Source organism: Chinchilla lanigera, unplaced genomic scaffold (genome assembly GCF_000276665.1).
Source record: "Chinchilla lanigera isolate Chin_1 unplaced genomic scaffold, ChiLan1.0 scaffold00078, whole genome shotgun sequence".
NCBI lineage: Eukaryota > Metazoa > Chordata > Mammalia > Rodentia > Chinchillidae > Chinchilla > Chinchilla lanigera.
The window spans coordinates 3,350,026-3,367,464 of record NW_004955479.1 but is presented as its reverse complement, the minus strand read 5'-3'; positions in this window follow the sequence as shown (position 1 = coordinate 3,367,464).

Below are 17,439 nucleotides of genomic sequence, written 5' to 3'. Positions count from 1 at the left end.
AGTACCAGAAAAAAAAATCCAAAATAAAAAGAATTTAAATGAAATGTTACAGATCAAAAACACTGAAATAGAAATAAAGAATTTATTTTATGGGCCAACTAGTAGACAAGATACAATTGAGGAAAGGATTTCTACGCTTACAGATGTCTTAGCAAAAATTCTAAAACTAAAAAGTTAAGGAAAAAGGATGGAAAAAAAGCTAGACTATCCAACAATTCTGGAACAAGAACAAAAGACATAACACAGTGTGAAACTTTGAAGAGGAGAAAGAATCAGAAGAAATATTTCAAATAATAACTGAGAATATCCCTCAAATTGTCAGATGCAAAGCATCCAGAGAGCACTGCTGAATGAATGCTACCTAGACATATTGCCCTCAACTACAGAAAAATTAGACTTAGATATATTGTATTTAGAAAATCAAAGATAACAATATTGGGAGAATAAGAAATGTTTACCTATGGAGAAGAAAGGCTAAGAATTGCATGTAGCTTCTTCTCAGAACCATTCAAGCATTCAAGCATGAATATTTAAAGTGTTGGAGGAAAGAAGCCCCAGAACCTAGAATTCTGTGCTTGCTAAAATTAGCTCTCAAAAGTGAAGAAGATCCTACCTACTGCAAAGACAAAAGAAAACAGATATGGTGATAGTGAAGAAAAAGTACAATTTTTTTTTCTTTTGCTACTGGGAACCAAACTCAGGACATTGCACTTGCCAGACAGGTACTTCTGCCACTGAGCTGTATCCCCAGTTCAATTTTGTTATAGATGATATGACCATCTAAGTAGGAAATCCATAAGGATTAATGAAACTATTCCTGACACTAATGTTACAAGATACAAAGTTAATGTACAAAATTGCTTTCTTATATCACAGCAATGCATGAAGAGAATTTAAAATTATAAACAGTACTATTTTTGTAAGCACTCAAGAAAATAAAATACTTGGGTAGAAATCTAATAAAGTATGTACAAGATATTATAAGGAAAAGTACAAAATTGTAGTAGTAAAAAAGTCAAAAATGGAAATATGGTTCATTCTATGCAAAGGAAGATTCTATATTGTCAAGAGATTGATTTCTCAACATCAGTCAAAGACTCAATACCATACCAAAAAATTCTACAAAACTCCCTTGTGGGTATTGACAAACCGATTCTAAAGTTTATATGGGCAAGCAACGTCTCAGTTAGCAAAGGAGAATAACAGAGTTGGAGGACTGATAGCCTGGCCTGAAGACTCAGAGTTAAAAAAAAAAAAAAAAAAAAAAGAATGTGGCATTGGTGAAAGGGTGAAAGAATAGGAAAATAGATAAATGGAGTAAACTGAAGGGCTTAGATACAGATCTGAAGTTAAAATATTCCATCCTGAGAAAGATACTCTCAAGATAATACGATGAGAAACCATAAACTTGGAGAAAATATTTGGAGATGTTTCTGATAAATCACTATTATTCAAAATATCCAAAGAACTTTTTGAACGCACACACACAAAAAAGAACAATGGAATTAAAAAGTGGTCAATAGTCTTAGCAGACTCTTCACTAAAACTGAGGTAAGCATGGCAAATAAATATATGAACATATGTTTGACATCATATGTTATTAGGGAAATACAAATTTAAACAACAATAAGATTATCCTACATTCCTATGACAATGCCAAAAATCCATAACATTAAACTGTCATTCAATGTTGGTTGAAAAATAAAATGACAATCACTTTATAAGAAATTTTGGCACTTTCTTGCAAAACTAAATAAATTTACTCTTACTACATATACAAATGAGGGACAGCACTCTGTCTGCTACTTTCTCATTGCTGGACAAAATACCTGACAGTCACAAATTAAAGGAGGAAAGGTTATTTTAGCTCACAGTTTGTAGTGGATACAGCCCATAGGTAGCTGGCTCCAAGGCAGGGTGGCATGGTAGAGGGGCATGGGAGAAAAGAAACAGTTAATTCAGAGCCCGCAGTAGGAACGAAGTAGCAAATAGTAGTGAAATTTCTTTCTCTTCATCCCATCCAGGCTACAAACCTATTGGATGGTGCCACCCACATTCTAGGTGGGCTTTCCCATTAACCACAACCAGAACAATACTAAAGCAATAAGTGCACTGAGCCAATTATCACACTCTTAATCCATGTTCACATGCCTTTAATCCACATTTAGACACCCTGGATCCAGTCACCTTTGGAAAGCCCCATCTATGAGTGCATTTGGCTTTTGCAAGATGTCTAAATACAAGCCACAACACACTCCTTAGCCTCTTTTCAAAGAGTCTAAAGCATAGTTCATAAGCTTTCATTTCCAAAATTTGTACACAGATATCTATAGAAATTTATTCACGATTTCTAAAATTTAGAAGAGATGAAGATGTCCTTCTATTGGCAAATGGGTATTAAGAAGAAATGTGCTATCAAGCTATAATAGAAAATAGAAAATTTGTTTTATGATTTGAGGGCAGATGGCTTCATTTGTGTTTGCATGAGAAAGCTGGCTGTGATCATGTTTGTCATGTGATGCAGAGTTTATGAACAGTAGCAAAATTTTGATGAATGTTTTTGTTTACAAACTGAGTTGTTGCAAACAGAAGAATTTATGAACCAAGGTATGACTGTACCCAGGAATAAACTGAAAAGGAGGTAAAAGACCTATACAAAGAAAGCTATAAAACACTAAAGAAAGAAATTGATGAAGATATGAGAAGAAAGAAAGGTCTATCATGTTCATGGGTCAGCAGAATTAATATTGTTAAACTAGGCATATTAACAACAGGGATCCACAGATTCAATCAAATTCCCATCAAAATTTCAATGACATTCTTCACAGAAATAGAAGAATAACAATCCTAGTGTTCATATGGCAACACAAAACATCCCAAATAGCTACAGAAATCCTGAGCAAAAGAAGGAATGCTGGATTTATCATGATACATTATTTTAAGGTATATTACAGAGTCACAGTAACAAAACCTGCATGGTACTGGCTTAAAAGCAGACATAGAAGATGGAATGGAATAGAAGATGAACCGAAACTACACTCACACAGCTAGATCCATTGATTCTTGAAACAGGTACCAAAAATATACACCAGTGAAAAGGTAGGCTTTTTAACAGTACGTGGTAGGAAAATTGAATAACTACATGTAGAAAATTGAAACTAGACCCTCAATTCACCTTATACAAAAATAAACTTAAAATACACTAGAAACCTAAATGTAAGACCTGATTCTTTGAAACTGCTAGAAGAAAACAAGAAAAACACTTCAAGTTAAAGACAGAGACACTGATTTATGATAGCTCAAGAAATAATAGCAAGAATCAACAAATGGAGTCACACCAAATTAAAAGCCTTCTACAGAGCAAAGCAAATAATAAAAAGAGTAAAATCAGTCAAAAGAATAAAACATGAGAAAATCTTTGCTAGCTACTGTTTGGGTTAATATCCAAAATATAAAAAGAATTCAAAAATTTAATGCCAAAAAAAAGAAATTTAATTAATAAATAGGCAAATAAATAGGACAGACAATTCACAAAAGAGATTAAAATGGCCAAAAGTTACATGAAAAACAGTAAACATGTTTAACTATCAGGGAAATTCAAATCAAGACTACACTGAGATTGCATCTCATCCTAGTCTGCATGCTTATCATCAAGAACAAAAACTATTAAATGCTAGCATGGATAAAGGGAAAAAAGGACCTTTTATGCTTTTGATGGGAATGTAAATTAATATGGACATTATCAAAATCAGCATGCAAGTTCCTCAATAAACTGAAAATAGAACACCAAATGATCCAGCTGTACCACTCCTTGATACTTCCCTGACAGAATTCAAGTCAGTACACTGTAGATGTACCTGCATACCTATGTTTATGCTAGTACAGTTAGCAATAGCCAAGTTATAGATGATTCACGGATGACCAAAGATACAAGAATGAATAAAGGAAGTGGAGTATAGATACAAAATGAAATATCTTTCAGCTGCAATGATAAATAAAATCATGTCCTTTGTAGGAAAAAATGTATGGAACAAGAGATCATGTTGAACAAAATTGGTGAGACTCAGAAAACAAGCACGGTATATTTTCCTTCATGTATGAAATCTAAACAAAAGAAAGTGAAAACAGAAGGGAGACGATTAGATAACAGGAAATGGTGAAGGAAAGTGAGAGGGGAGGCTGTAAGAGTGGCAGGGCATGAATAATATCAGAATATGTTACACTCAAGTCGGAAGATGCCACAGTGAAACTCATGGTTCAGTGTAATTAATATGCACTGACAGACTGTAGAGAAGGAAGGAGATCTGGAAGAAGGGGAAGGGAGGGAGAGGGAGCAATATTACCAATATCTGTGTGTGCCAGTTCTCCAATATACATGTAATTATTATGAATCCTAAATATATACTAACATAAAAGTGAAACAGAAATGTGGAAAGCTTTAAATCTTAAAGGAAAGAGGTTAATCTGAAAAAGTTACTGTGGTGCTCCAATAATGAAACATCCTGGAAAAGTCAAAACTGTCTGCACAATAAAAAGATAAATGATTGCCAGAAGTTATGGGTGATGGAGAGATAACTACATAGAGCACAAAGAATTTTATGGCAATAAGATCATCTACTGCATATAATACTGTAGTGGCAGATACATGTGATTGTACATTTATTCAAACCGATTACATATACAAAACCATGAGTGAACTGTGAAGTCACTTATGATCCTGGAGTGATAATGATGTGTTAGTGGAGTTTTCATCAATTGTAATAAATAGATTACTCAGGAGGGAAATATTAATAGTGAGGGTGGTTATGTACATATGGGGGCCGGAGATATATGGAAGTCTTAGAATCGTCCTCTTAATTTGTCTGTGAACCTAAAACTGTTTTAAATAATGTATACTTAAAAGTAGGAAACCATAAATGTCTTTTAAAAATCAAAGATGAAAATTTAAAAAAATATTTCTGTGATACTCAGCCTACATCAAATTATTCTTACCACAAACACCACTCCTTCTGTTTCATAATTCTTTACATAATGAAGCTCCTGGTTAATTCTAATTCCTGTAGTAGAATGCTATCCTCAGGAACTACTTTTCTTGGCCCTATATACCCACTGCTCAGAGACTGATAACGTTTTTCATTATCTTTCAGGTCATCAGTTACCTACATCTTCAATTACAGCAATTTTTAATGGCTTCCTTTGTCTCATACAGGTAGAAAGTGTGAAGTCTGGGATATGTTTTGCCTCTTGCATCACTGTTCCTCCATGGGTTGTATCCCAGATATATTCTCACTTGTGTCCTTATTCCACACTCCATATGCTACTCAAATAAACAAGGGAGGGAAGGCAAGGAAAGGGAAAGTTAGGGGAGGGGAAGTAAGAGGAAGGAAAAGGAGAGGAGGGAATCAGAGGGAAGGAGAGGGAAGGGAAGAGAAAGAAAGGAAAATAACATTCCAAATAAACATGGCAGTTTTGCTCACATATTTATTTTCCTGAGCTAGTACCCAACCTTTTATTTAGCTTCTTCAGGCTGATTCTCAGCCATTATTTCCTGACTACCAATTAGAGATATTAATTTTTCTCTTGCTCAGATTTTTTGTGTGTACAGAGTAACACCGATGTTTGGTAGAACCTCATCTCTACATATGCTAGAGTTTCCATGAGAAGGTATTGTACAATTTATCATTATCAGGAGAGAATAAAGCATTCAGTTGTCTGACGCACTAAGTTAGATGCTTTAGAAAACTAGACTTGCCAGCACTGGCTCTTGTCCTTCAGAAGTTATTTGATGACATATAAAAGGAGTTTCAGGCATACGTCTTAAAATAAGATCCTACACTATTTGAGGGGGATGTAATTTGTTATAGTTATAGACCAAGGTCTACAGGAGGGCCTAGTAGGAATGATGGATGTTAAAATAGTATGTTCCTATTTCAAAGAATTTAGTAAATGTATTTATCAAATTTTTATGGAGTCAGTGATTTATGGCACAGCAATGAAACAGAACTTTGCGATGGGTTTCTATCTATGACAAGGTGCTCATCATTATTCTTATGTGTCTTCTTTCTTCCTCTTTCTCATCTTTCTAAGTTTATGTTCTTCATTGGTGATTCCAGGACTTAAATTTTATGATTCAAAACAAATACTATGTATTATATATAATCCTTAAATATTTTTCATACTTGGAGGAAATGAATGTGCTTGATGTATAAGTACTGTCTCAGAAATTACTAAATGCATCTCCTAACAGTTTATATTTGGCAATATCATTTTCAATTATATTTTACATGCTACTAATTCATATTTCTTGTACCACTATGATAGATTTAGCCAAATAATTCTTAATCCTCATTATCAAAGTATGATTTTTACATATGAAATGAAAAAGAAAAGAAAAAGTCTCAAAATGTTACAAAGAAAATGATGCTGGAAAATGTCCAGTGTGCATAGAGCTCATTATTCTCTAGCCAATACCACTATAAGGCAAGACTGTGTGGAAGAATTTTTCTTTAGCTTTATAAAATAAATTGTCAGATTAGACCATAAAATTCAAAGCAGTTATAGATAGAGTAAGCAGTGTGTTCCATTAATCAGAAAGAAACATACTGGAGCATCTGTTCTTCTCACATGAAAAGTTTGGCAAATGCTTTCCAAATATAAGCTAAGGATAAAACTGAGTAGGGTGACAGAAAAGGTAAGGTGAGGATCATGAAAAGAACTGAATGCAGACAACAAACTGGGAATCATTTATTCTTTAAAAACTAGAGCTTCAAATAAGCACAACGGGGGACTTCAATACAGCCATCATGAATAGGTGCAAAGAATGACAGGAAATTGTGTTCAATGAGAGAGTCACATAACAACGACTCACCCCATACAGACTTCCAAAGAGAAAAGTAAAATATGAGATAAAACCAGACTGACATTTAGAGCTTACAAGAATAAACAAAATTCATAATTCATGAGTTCAATAGCAGATTTTTAAAAAGGCAAAAAAAAAGAAGACTAGAAGATAGATCAATAGAAGTTTCCTGATTTGAAAAAACAATGAAAAATCTTTAGGAAAAGTAAATACACTCAGAACCGTTTGGTATTTCATGAAGCACATAACATATCTGTAATGGTAACCTCAGACTTTCACCACAAGAAACTAGAAGAAAGTAAATACTCCAAAGTGAGTAGGGGTAATATAATAAAATTTGAAGTAAAAATATAAACATGAAAGAATAGAATGACAGAAAAAGCATACAAAACTAAGACTGTTTGTAAACTAATATTGATAAACTTAAATAACCTGATCATGAAAAATAGAAAAGATGAGGAATTAAAGAACATTACTGTGCACAGTACGTAAAATTAAAAGGGAAAACTAAGGGAAAAGCCATGAACAACTCTGCTTACAAGTTAGACAAGCTGGATCAAATGTACAAATTGCTGGAAAGACACAAATTACCAGACTTTTTCAAAAATAGATTTAAAGAGCTTCCTAAATCTACATCAAGTAAAACATGCAATTTTTATCTGTCAACATAAAAAAGTTCAGGTCCAGGAGAGTTCACTGGTAAGGAAAAAGTAATATTCATAGTGTACAGACTAATTAAGAAAGATAGCAGGGAACAGATTTGACCTCATTTAATGAAGCTAATATGATCAAAATACCAAAGTTACCTTACAAAGGAAAACTAGCCTAACATCTCTCATGAAAACAGATGCTTTTATCCTTTATAAAACATATTAGCAGATAGAATCCAGAGACTTATTTAAAAGGATTATATAGTATGAACAACTGGAATTTATCACAGGAATTCAAGGTTAATGTAATATTCAAAAGTATATTAACATAATGCACATTATCGATGGCAAAAAATGAAAAAATTACCATCATAATGGATGCAGAAAAAGCATTTGACAAAATACAATAGTCACTAATAATTCTTGAAACTCCTCAACCGGTGAAGAACAGTGAAATTTTTTAATTTGTCAAATGGAGCATCTGCAAAAGAAAACACTACAACCAGTATTGTCTCTGAAGGTAAAAGACTGAATAATTTTCTCTACGATTGAGACTAATACAAATGGTCTGTTGTGACCATTTGTACTCAACAAGGTACATGCTATTGTACTCAGCTAATAAAATACGAAAGAAACAAATTCAAGTTTTCTTTACATGCAAGTGCCATGACCTTTCTTAGAAAAAGTCCTGAAGTATATTTACACAAAAATTTTCAGAACCACTAAGTGTGTTTCACAAGGCCGCAGCATGCAAGATCAACATGCACAAATGAGAAACGGTGTAATTACAATGTGCACACAGATTGTATACATGTTAGTAAAAAAAACTCCAACATGAAGGTAGGAAAACAATTCTATTAATAATAGTATCAAGAATAATAAAGTATTTAGAAGTAAATGTAATGAAATCCTGACAGGACCTGTATAAAATAATGTCTGGAGAATTTCAAGAATTAATAAATGTGGAACTGTATCACGTCTGTGGACTGAAGTTCTCAATAGTGGTAGTATGGCAATTCTTCCCAAGTGAGACTATAGATTCAATTAAATTCCTATCCAAATCTCATCAATCTTGCCCCACCACTACTTCCTCAAATAAATATTTACCTAGAGTCTCAATTAAACGATTTGATCTATTCCATTTTTTTACTATTCATAAAAAATCGGAATCAGTCGAATGGTAAGTCACATCAATTTTAAGCATCTTGAATGCATTGGCTAGCATAACCTCATGCACTTCAGCACATGTTGACACTGTCAGAATCCGTTGTCACCAAACACCTTCCCACAAGATGGCAGCTGTCAGGCCTGCAAGTAATATCCATAGAGATGATAGCAATCCAGTCTTTGTCATTCAACATTATGTAATGTACTCTGCCCTCCTGCCAAATAGTATGCAAGTTTCAGGCTTTGAAAAGTTGGAAGGGAAAGTTTCTACCCTGGAGTCACTGGATTCAGCTAACAACACACATAAGAGACTATTTGCTCTACAGTGTCATCAGGAAGAGGTCAGAGATGGTGAAATACATTTTCCTCACTTTTTTCATTGCGTTTCCTCAATCCTCTAAATTTCAACCAAATTATTCATGATTCCATTGCAATTGATGAGAAGGCAAGTAAAGGATTCTCACAAACATATCCTAGAAAGATATAGTACATAGCAATAACTATACTATATATCCTTGCAGTTTCAGCTTTGATAATCTGAAAATATGTATCAGAAAAAGAATGGCTCAGCCCAAACCACTGAAGGTGGTAACAGTTCTCTTTAATTAAGAGAAACTGTTGAGGGACTACTGGACAAAAATCATGATTGAACCCAAGCATCTACTTTATTTTCTAACAACTCCATTAAAACGGTTATAAAGGGACTTTTAAATGATATAAATTCACAACAACTACGGTAACAAAAAATTTTTGGAAAGGCAAAAGAAAATGAATACACAGATTTAGCAGACCCCCCAAATGAATTCTAAACTGGGTTTAATAAAACCAAAGAAAAATCTTTAAAGTTTCAAGAATTTCAGGGATTTATGGTACAATTCAATGAAAGTGGAAAATAGCTAGAAATCTATTTAAGTAGAAAATAGGTCTCCACATTTATTTATTTTATGTGGAAAGCTTACATTTTAAATAAATAAGCAGGAAAATAAATAATTGGGTTTTATTTTCAAATATGGGATCTTTAGACTTCCAATTATGTTAAAGTAATAGCTGTAAGTATATAACAATTATTGTGCACATGTATTTTGTAATTATTTATTTTGACATTCCTAATTTTTACCCTACCTGTATAAGGTGGATATGTATTTATCTACAAATCCTGTCTGCATATGCATACTAGACTCTGAGACACGTGCACCCCCCTACCTCTAGTCAGGAGATGGAAAGGTTATACTTGGGAGCTTCTCACAAACTCAGTACGAAAGAGAAAGCTGGTGACATCAAGGTTTTCCCAATCACAGAGTAACATCGTTTAGTCCTCTGCTATCAGTACAGTCTTTAATCAGCTCACTGTTCCACTGGTTAAAAAAAGAAAAAAAAATGGGGATTACCACGCATCTCAGGAAAGCTGCTAAAATAAAATTGTAAGAAAACACAAAACTCCTGAGAAACAATTTTTAAAACTTAGGAGGAAATAAAGGTCCAGCATGGATAAGGAGACAAAATGAATCCCATTATCTATCTAGTACTTAACCACAAATCAATAACAGAAAATATTCTAATAATGGAAGGTACTGCAATTTTTAAAAAGAGATCTTCAGAGAAATAAAAAGGTCTTTTGACATCAAACATATGCGTACATTCTGAATATACATGAGGTATGACCACAAAATATGGTGAATGTTTAAATTAAATTGTTTAACATTTATGATAGAAAAAGACACATTGCCATTAATTCCCTAAAAATACTCTTCTTCAAACACTCTTATCTAATCATTCTTGCCACTTCCTGAAGCAATTTTGAAAGTCCTCTGCTATGAATATCTTTTCATGGATGCCTTGGTGTGTCCTGAACCGATTCAAAACACTACGGCAATTCCCGTCAAATAAAGACACTAAAGTGTGTCCTCATTCACCTTATTTGCCAAATCTGGCAATGTGAGTTTCTGGCACTTCCACAAAGTCAGAATGACCATGATAGGTAAATGTTTTCAGTGGAGGTAGGACACTGGTGCAGCCTCAACGACACAACTAAAGACATTCATGAAAGAGGACATCCAGAACTGCTACAGAAAGTCACAAAAGCGATGGAATACTTGTATTTAAAGTGTAGGTGAGTATTCTGAGGGGAGCTAATGGCAGTTGTATTTTACTATAGTAAATTTTTCAAATTTAAGTATTTACTATGTTTCTCACTCTGCATATGTTTTATACAATATCTATTATCAAAATATACATAATATCATAGCATGTAATCAATATCTAATACTCAATAGAAATTTTGGAATATAAAAATTGAGGAAAACTTCTATAGCATTATACTAAAATGAGACATTTAGGACCACACCAGAAAACCAAACATCTGAATAATAAGAAGGCTCAAAGAAGATTGAAAGGAAATAAATTATCAATAAAATGAGTCAAGAAAATTTTTAGAACTGTGATGTACATAACTTTCCCAACTGAAAAAGTCTATTGGCACATTAATATAAGTGAAGGTAGACTTACAGTGAGGAACGTAATAATATCTGGGAACTTGATAGAGAAGAGCTGAGTTCTTGAAAAGGAAAATAATGACATGTTAACAACCGAGAAACAGAATATCATTAAACTTCTCAGCATCAACAAGAGAGTTCGAATACATGGCCATCAAACTATCATTGTGTGAAGGTAGGAAAGGATTTTTTCAGGAAAGTAAATTTCAAAAATCTTACTTCGCAAGCATTCTTTCTCAGGAAACTATTTAAAACTGTGCTCCACTGAATTGAGAAGGAAACCCAGAGGAAGAAATGCAATTCAGAGAACAGGTGAAACAACCCAGGAGAGGAAGGGGATCCAGAAGAAGAGAGATGCCCTGAGCTCAGAGTATGCCACAAGTCTTTGGGAAGATAACAGAATATGTGGTAAATATGACTACGTAGAGAAAAAGAAGACATCTGCCAGTGACCTCGGGGTTGAATTAGTAGTAACTACACAGACAGGTCATAGAAAACAAGGCAAACAGGCAGCTTCACCAAAGCAATAAATACCAAAGGAAAACCAGTTGTATAGGAAAGAAAAAAGGAGCACAGTTACTCCTTCTTGATGTTCCATAAATTGTATTTGCACAGTTATGCTAATATAAAGACAAGATATTGGGGAATGGAAGTAAAAATAGTACCACTTAGTGATAACAATAAAGAAAGAAAAAGAACTAATGACCTTTATTTCCCAATGAGAATTCAATAGTCTAGAACTGGAACACTGTAAAATCATGCAATAAGCATGCTATTTAGGGACATAGAGGTAAATACCAAAATAAATACTAAGTTTGGTTAAAAGATTGCTTTTGGAAAGAGAAATACATATGTTTGGACTGGAGGTTCTACTTTTTAAACTTGTAAATTGTGCATGTGGAACTATGACCAAAATAATTTCACAAAGAACAAAAAAGGCACCTTGAGATATCCATGTCGTTCATTTGTCACTTGCCTGCTTCCTTGACATAGACTATTCTTTCTAATAAGAGGAAAGCCTGTTAATTTCCTTTCCTCATCATTCTTAGCTACTTCAAAGGAATTACTGAATTTTAGAAACTTGAAGTATGATGCTAGCTTGAGCAGGAGTTTAAAATTCATTCCCAAAGAGTTACATATACCTATGTGAGAAAGTTTTAGGTAACAGATAATAATAAAGCCAAAAAGCTGAATAAGGAAAGAGGATCAAGGCTTTGATTCTTCCTACATCACCTACAGTTGCTGAAGGTCAGAAATTAACTATATAGATATTTAGAGGAATGACGCTTTAATGCCAATATCCTAATTTAAAATCTTTTTATTCTGGAATGTACTGAGGGCTGATCAAATATTGCAAGAAAAAGAATAAGAGAAAGAATAAATGTAGTTGAACTAAAATCCAATAGCAAATTGGTTAAAACTCATAATACCTTCACTATTTATTGTTATTGGGCTTGCTTAGGCAACACTGGAACTATAGAGGGAATGTTTTAGTTGAAATCAGAATCATTTGGTTAACATGAACTCAAATTGACTCATGTGCCACACTCATGAATGTTATAGCTTCTCTGTCTCTGGTTTCTTTGTCATGTCTGCCTCAGTGTCCTGAATTTATTCAAACATTTAACTTTTATGATCACTTTGGCTTTGGGAGAGAACCAGAAGTTTCATGGTGCTAGATCCAGTGAATAAGGTTGATGAGCACACGAAGTAAAAATAGTACCACTTGGTGATAACAGTAAAGAAAGAAAAAGAACTAATGACCTTTATTTCCCAATGAGAATTCAATAGTCTAGAACTGGAACACTGTAAAATCATGCAATAGGCATGCTACTTAGGGACATGGAGGTAAATACCAAAATAAATACTAAGTTTGGTTAAAAGATTGCTTTTGGAAAGAGAAATACAGGTGTTTGGACTGAATGTTTTCTTGAGGCTATCCCTTAGAAGGCACCAGGCAGCAGCATTCACCATAATTTTTATCAAAACTCATAAAAATCCTTAGAAAAGAGGACTTCCAGATCTGCCTAAGAAAGTAGCAAGACTGAGAAGTTAAGTGTGTTTGAAATGGAGGGCAGTATTTTGATGGGAATTAATAATAATGTGTTTTTACTATATCAAACTTTAAAGTACCCACAGTATATTATAATCAACACTTGTACATTACAAAAAACAATCAACTTATGGCCAAGGAAATCCAAAGATGACTTTCAGAATTTGTAAGACAAATTGAATGATATTCTGTACCTATGGAAAGTCTGTTATTGAAAAATAATAGACTGGTAGAATCCTGGTCTATGTAAAAAGCCACTGTAGGTATCAAGAAAATGGTATTAAGAGGATGATCTTACAAGTCATTACAACACTAAAAAAAAAAAAATTACTAACTTTCATCCTTTATTTGTAATTAGATGCAGATTTAATTAAATAAAAGATACTCAAAAATCTTAAGAAAACACTAAGCAACATAAATATTATGATATCATATATATTGTATATGATCAGAATATAACAGTTTAGGCTGTGAAAATAAGTGAGAAAAATGTCTTTATCTAAATCTTTTGCCCCAACAATTTCCATATTAGAAATCTTTCTCCAAAACACCATAGACATACAAATATGTAAGCACAAGGATGGTAAGTGCAATATTATACAACAAAATATGAAAATGTGAAATTATTAATTTTAAAACATTTAAATGATACATCTGAATATGGAATATCCATTTACATAAACATACACATGTAATACCTTCAACATATGTACAGTAAAACATGTAACACATTTTTAATGAACAATTTAAATATTTACCTACTTTTGTGTTTCCATTTTATATTATTAAAAAAATACATCTATATGTGCAGATGTGGACTTCTGTGTTTAAAATGGATTTGAAGAGTCCACACTCTTCAGGTGGGAACAGTGACCTTTGGGAAGGTACATGGGAAGGGGATGGTCATAAAGAGGGCATGAATTTTGTACCAGGATCCCTAACTTTGGATCCTCCATCTGACATTTAACTCTGTCCTTTCTGATATCCTCATCTACAGGATGTGTTCATGTCGGCACTCTTTCTAATAGACATGGCACATGATGAGCATTATATCAATTACAGAGCAATAAATAAATATTCACCAGTATTTGGGTTTTTTTTTAGTTTTACTTCTGTAATTGATGTTTCATTTAACTATTGTATAATATATTGATGTGGCATTATTTTATAATCTTAAAGAAGGTCAAATGTAGAAATTTTGATGTTACTGCCATAATGATGATAGGATTATATAAAAATGTCAGAGCATGGAGTTCCAAGACCTCCTGCCTATGCAGTGGTTAATGAACTAAAGTAGTCAGAGTAAATAATTACCCCTCTAGTATCTCAAGGGCAGGAAATTATTGCTCTCTCCCCTTAATGAAGCCCATAGTGTGGTGTACACAGTGGGTGGGCACAAAATGTTTGCAGATAATGATTATGGTGAGGATGTGGATGGCTGTGACACACTATAAAGCTTAATTTAAAAGCCATCAGGAAAATGTAATGCAGAATATGGTGCTTCTAATTTTTGCCTGCACCAGAAACAAATTGTTAGATTATTAATATAATAATTCAGTGCACATTGCACTATTGATTGCTTTGGTGCCTTCCTGAGCTTTTATTCATTATTACTTCAAATGATTCACAGGGAGTAACAAGGTCCACTTCTATTATTTCAGTTTTAAAAGTTGGTCTCCTGCAAGCACTTTTTAAATTAAATGCATGAAATCGTTGGATCAACTAAATTATACTTAATCCTTCTAGCAAGATTTGCAGTTGGAGGAGTATTTTCTACCTCTAAATTGCAATGTTCCTTTGTTTCTATAATGACTTAGTCTTGTGCTATGTGTTTGAGTGGTCCATGCATGGAGAGGACTACTGGGGAGGTGGTGACATCTCTCCATTCTGGATCTGTCCATGATTTAGGGGTAAGGCTCTAACTATTTATTTATAGACTGTATGCCCTGTCTTCTGTAATTATTGAGGCATCAGCTAGACAGTGTATGAATGACACTTGTTCCTCACACCACCAAAATCTGAAGTTAGTTTTTAATGATAGAAGTGTTTCCTTTTTTTTTTGGCTTTTTTCTGGTACCAGGGATCAAACTCACGACCTTGCCCTTGCCAGGCAGGTGCTGTGCTGCTGAACTAAATCCCCAGCTCCAATAGAGGGGTTTCCTTAAGGCTGGTATGATGATGACTACTGTGGTCAGAAGAGACACCACATAGAAGATGCATTGCAGGGAACAAGAGGACTAGGTGACTTTCCTGAATGGGAGATTCTCCCACCATGTCTACATTAAGAAAGAGGAAGCACAGTAGTGATCCTATTAGGAAGGCAGGGAAGACTGAAAACTCAATGGGAAGCCATTCGCTGGTGTTCTGGAGAGACTGGCAAAGACACCTCCCTCTGGTCTACCCATGAATTTCACTGGAATATTAAGTCATAACGTACTTTTCTTTTGAGACAGGGTCTCACTATGTATGCAGCCCAGGCTGGCCACGAACTCAGTGATCATCCTGCCTCAGTCTCCCAAGTGCTGGTATGATAGGCATGCACTACCACACCTGGCTGTGAAGTGGATTGTTGACTCCCTGGGAGCCACCAGCTGAGTTACTGACAAGACTTGTTGGGTCGGATGCTGAGTGCCGCTTACACTCACATCCCACATGATCCAGAAAGAAGCAGCACTGCATTTCCAGAACAAGAAGGTCCTTCCCCTTCTACGATCCCACCTATATCCTCTATTTACAATGCTAGTAGTATGATTTGCAGCTAAGAAATATTTACAAGATTTGATTTCAGTATTATAAGACGGGGTAAAGAAGGGTTGCTTTGGTATTTAGAGACAATACTGATACCTGGAGTACTAACCTTGACTGGGATATTATGATTTAGTTTTACTAAAGGACATTCCAGTAATGACTTTCCTAATATCTCACACATTTATTCATTAATTCATTAACTCACCCTAAAATATTCATATGGCTGGAACTGTACTATGGACCAAGAGGCAGTAGTACATGAGAGGTAGGTCTCTTGGACTTTGACAGCTAGTTTTCTCCCTGAGGTAAATTCCCCCTTCAATTTGCTCGGTATTGCTGTCACCATCCTGATCTCCCCCTCCCTCTAACTCTGGCCTCCTTTATTCCAGCATTATTTGTTGTCATGGATATTTGGGTTCCTTGAGAACTTGATGGCTTTCCTCCAAAAATATAACAGTATTTATAATTAAGAAGCAAAATTCTTCTGAATGTAGTATAAAATGATTACATAAAATCTAGAGAGAGGGTGACATTATGCACTGGAGAACTGGCAGTTGGAGACTAGAAATCAAGAAATAGAGAAGATACTTAGGATAAGTATCTTCTTGGTGAACATTTAAATGGCGGTGCAAAGCAGAAAGAATTGCAATTAGATTTCTTTTAAGTTAGGAACATTTTCACCAAGCAAGAGCCTACAGGCAGGAGAGAGGGCTTGGAGCGGGGCCTGGATGGGAAATGCTTAGGCCAGTTCACACATTGGAATCTTAGGTGTGTAAGGCCCATTCAGGGGAAGTGTCTGTCATGGGGTTTATGTTTGCTGAGAATAGAGGAGAGAAGTTTACAGAGTCATTATTGTCACTGAATTTTCCCAGTTCTGGAATGGTGACTGACTGAATGGTGAAGCAGAGAGTGGTACATGTAATGAGACGTGGAGCAGAGAGGAAAGTGTCCACATCCAACTCATATACATTTTCCATTGCAGGTCTGCTTCCACCTTTCATGGTCAGCTCCAAAGAAAGAGAAAGTTCTTTTGTTCTTGTGGTCTTCACTTCCTCAATACATGCTGTGGCTTGTATCTAGATGTTCCCCAAAGCATCATGTGCTCATAGGTGGAGACTCTGAAGGAGGCTGGATCTGGAGTGTGTGAATATGGGTTGAAGGGTGTGTTAAATTAGTCCACTGATTGACTGATTATGGGTCTGGGTGTGGATAAAGGGAAGGTCTACTCTTTATATGGATGGGAAAAACCTATTGCCTTATAGCCTGCATGAAATAAAAGCGGAAGGAGGCTCACTACTGCTGACTGACTGCTTCCTGCCTACCATGCTAGAGACTGTTCATTTTTCTTCTACCATGACCCTCTTCCATGCTGCTCTCTCTTGAGGTCAACTGACTACAGACTGAAACGTCTACAAACTGTATGCTAAATCTTTTCCCCTTTATCTTGTGGGTGTCTGATGTTTCATCCCA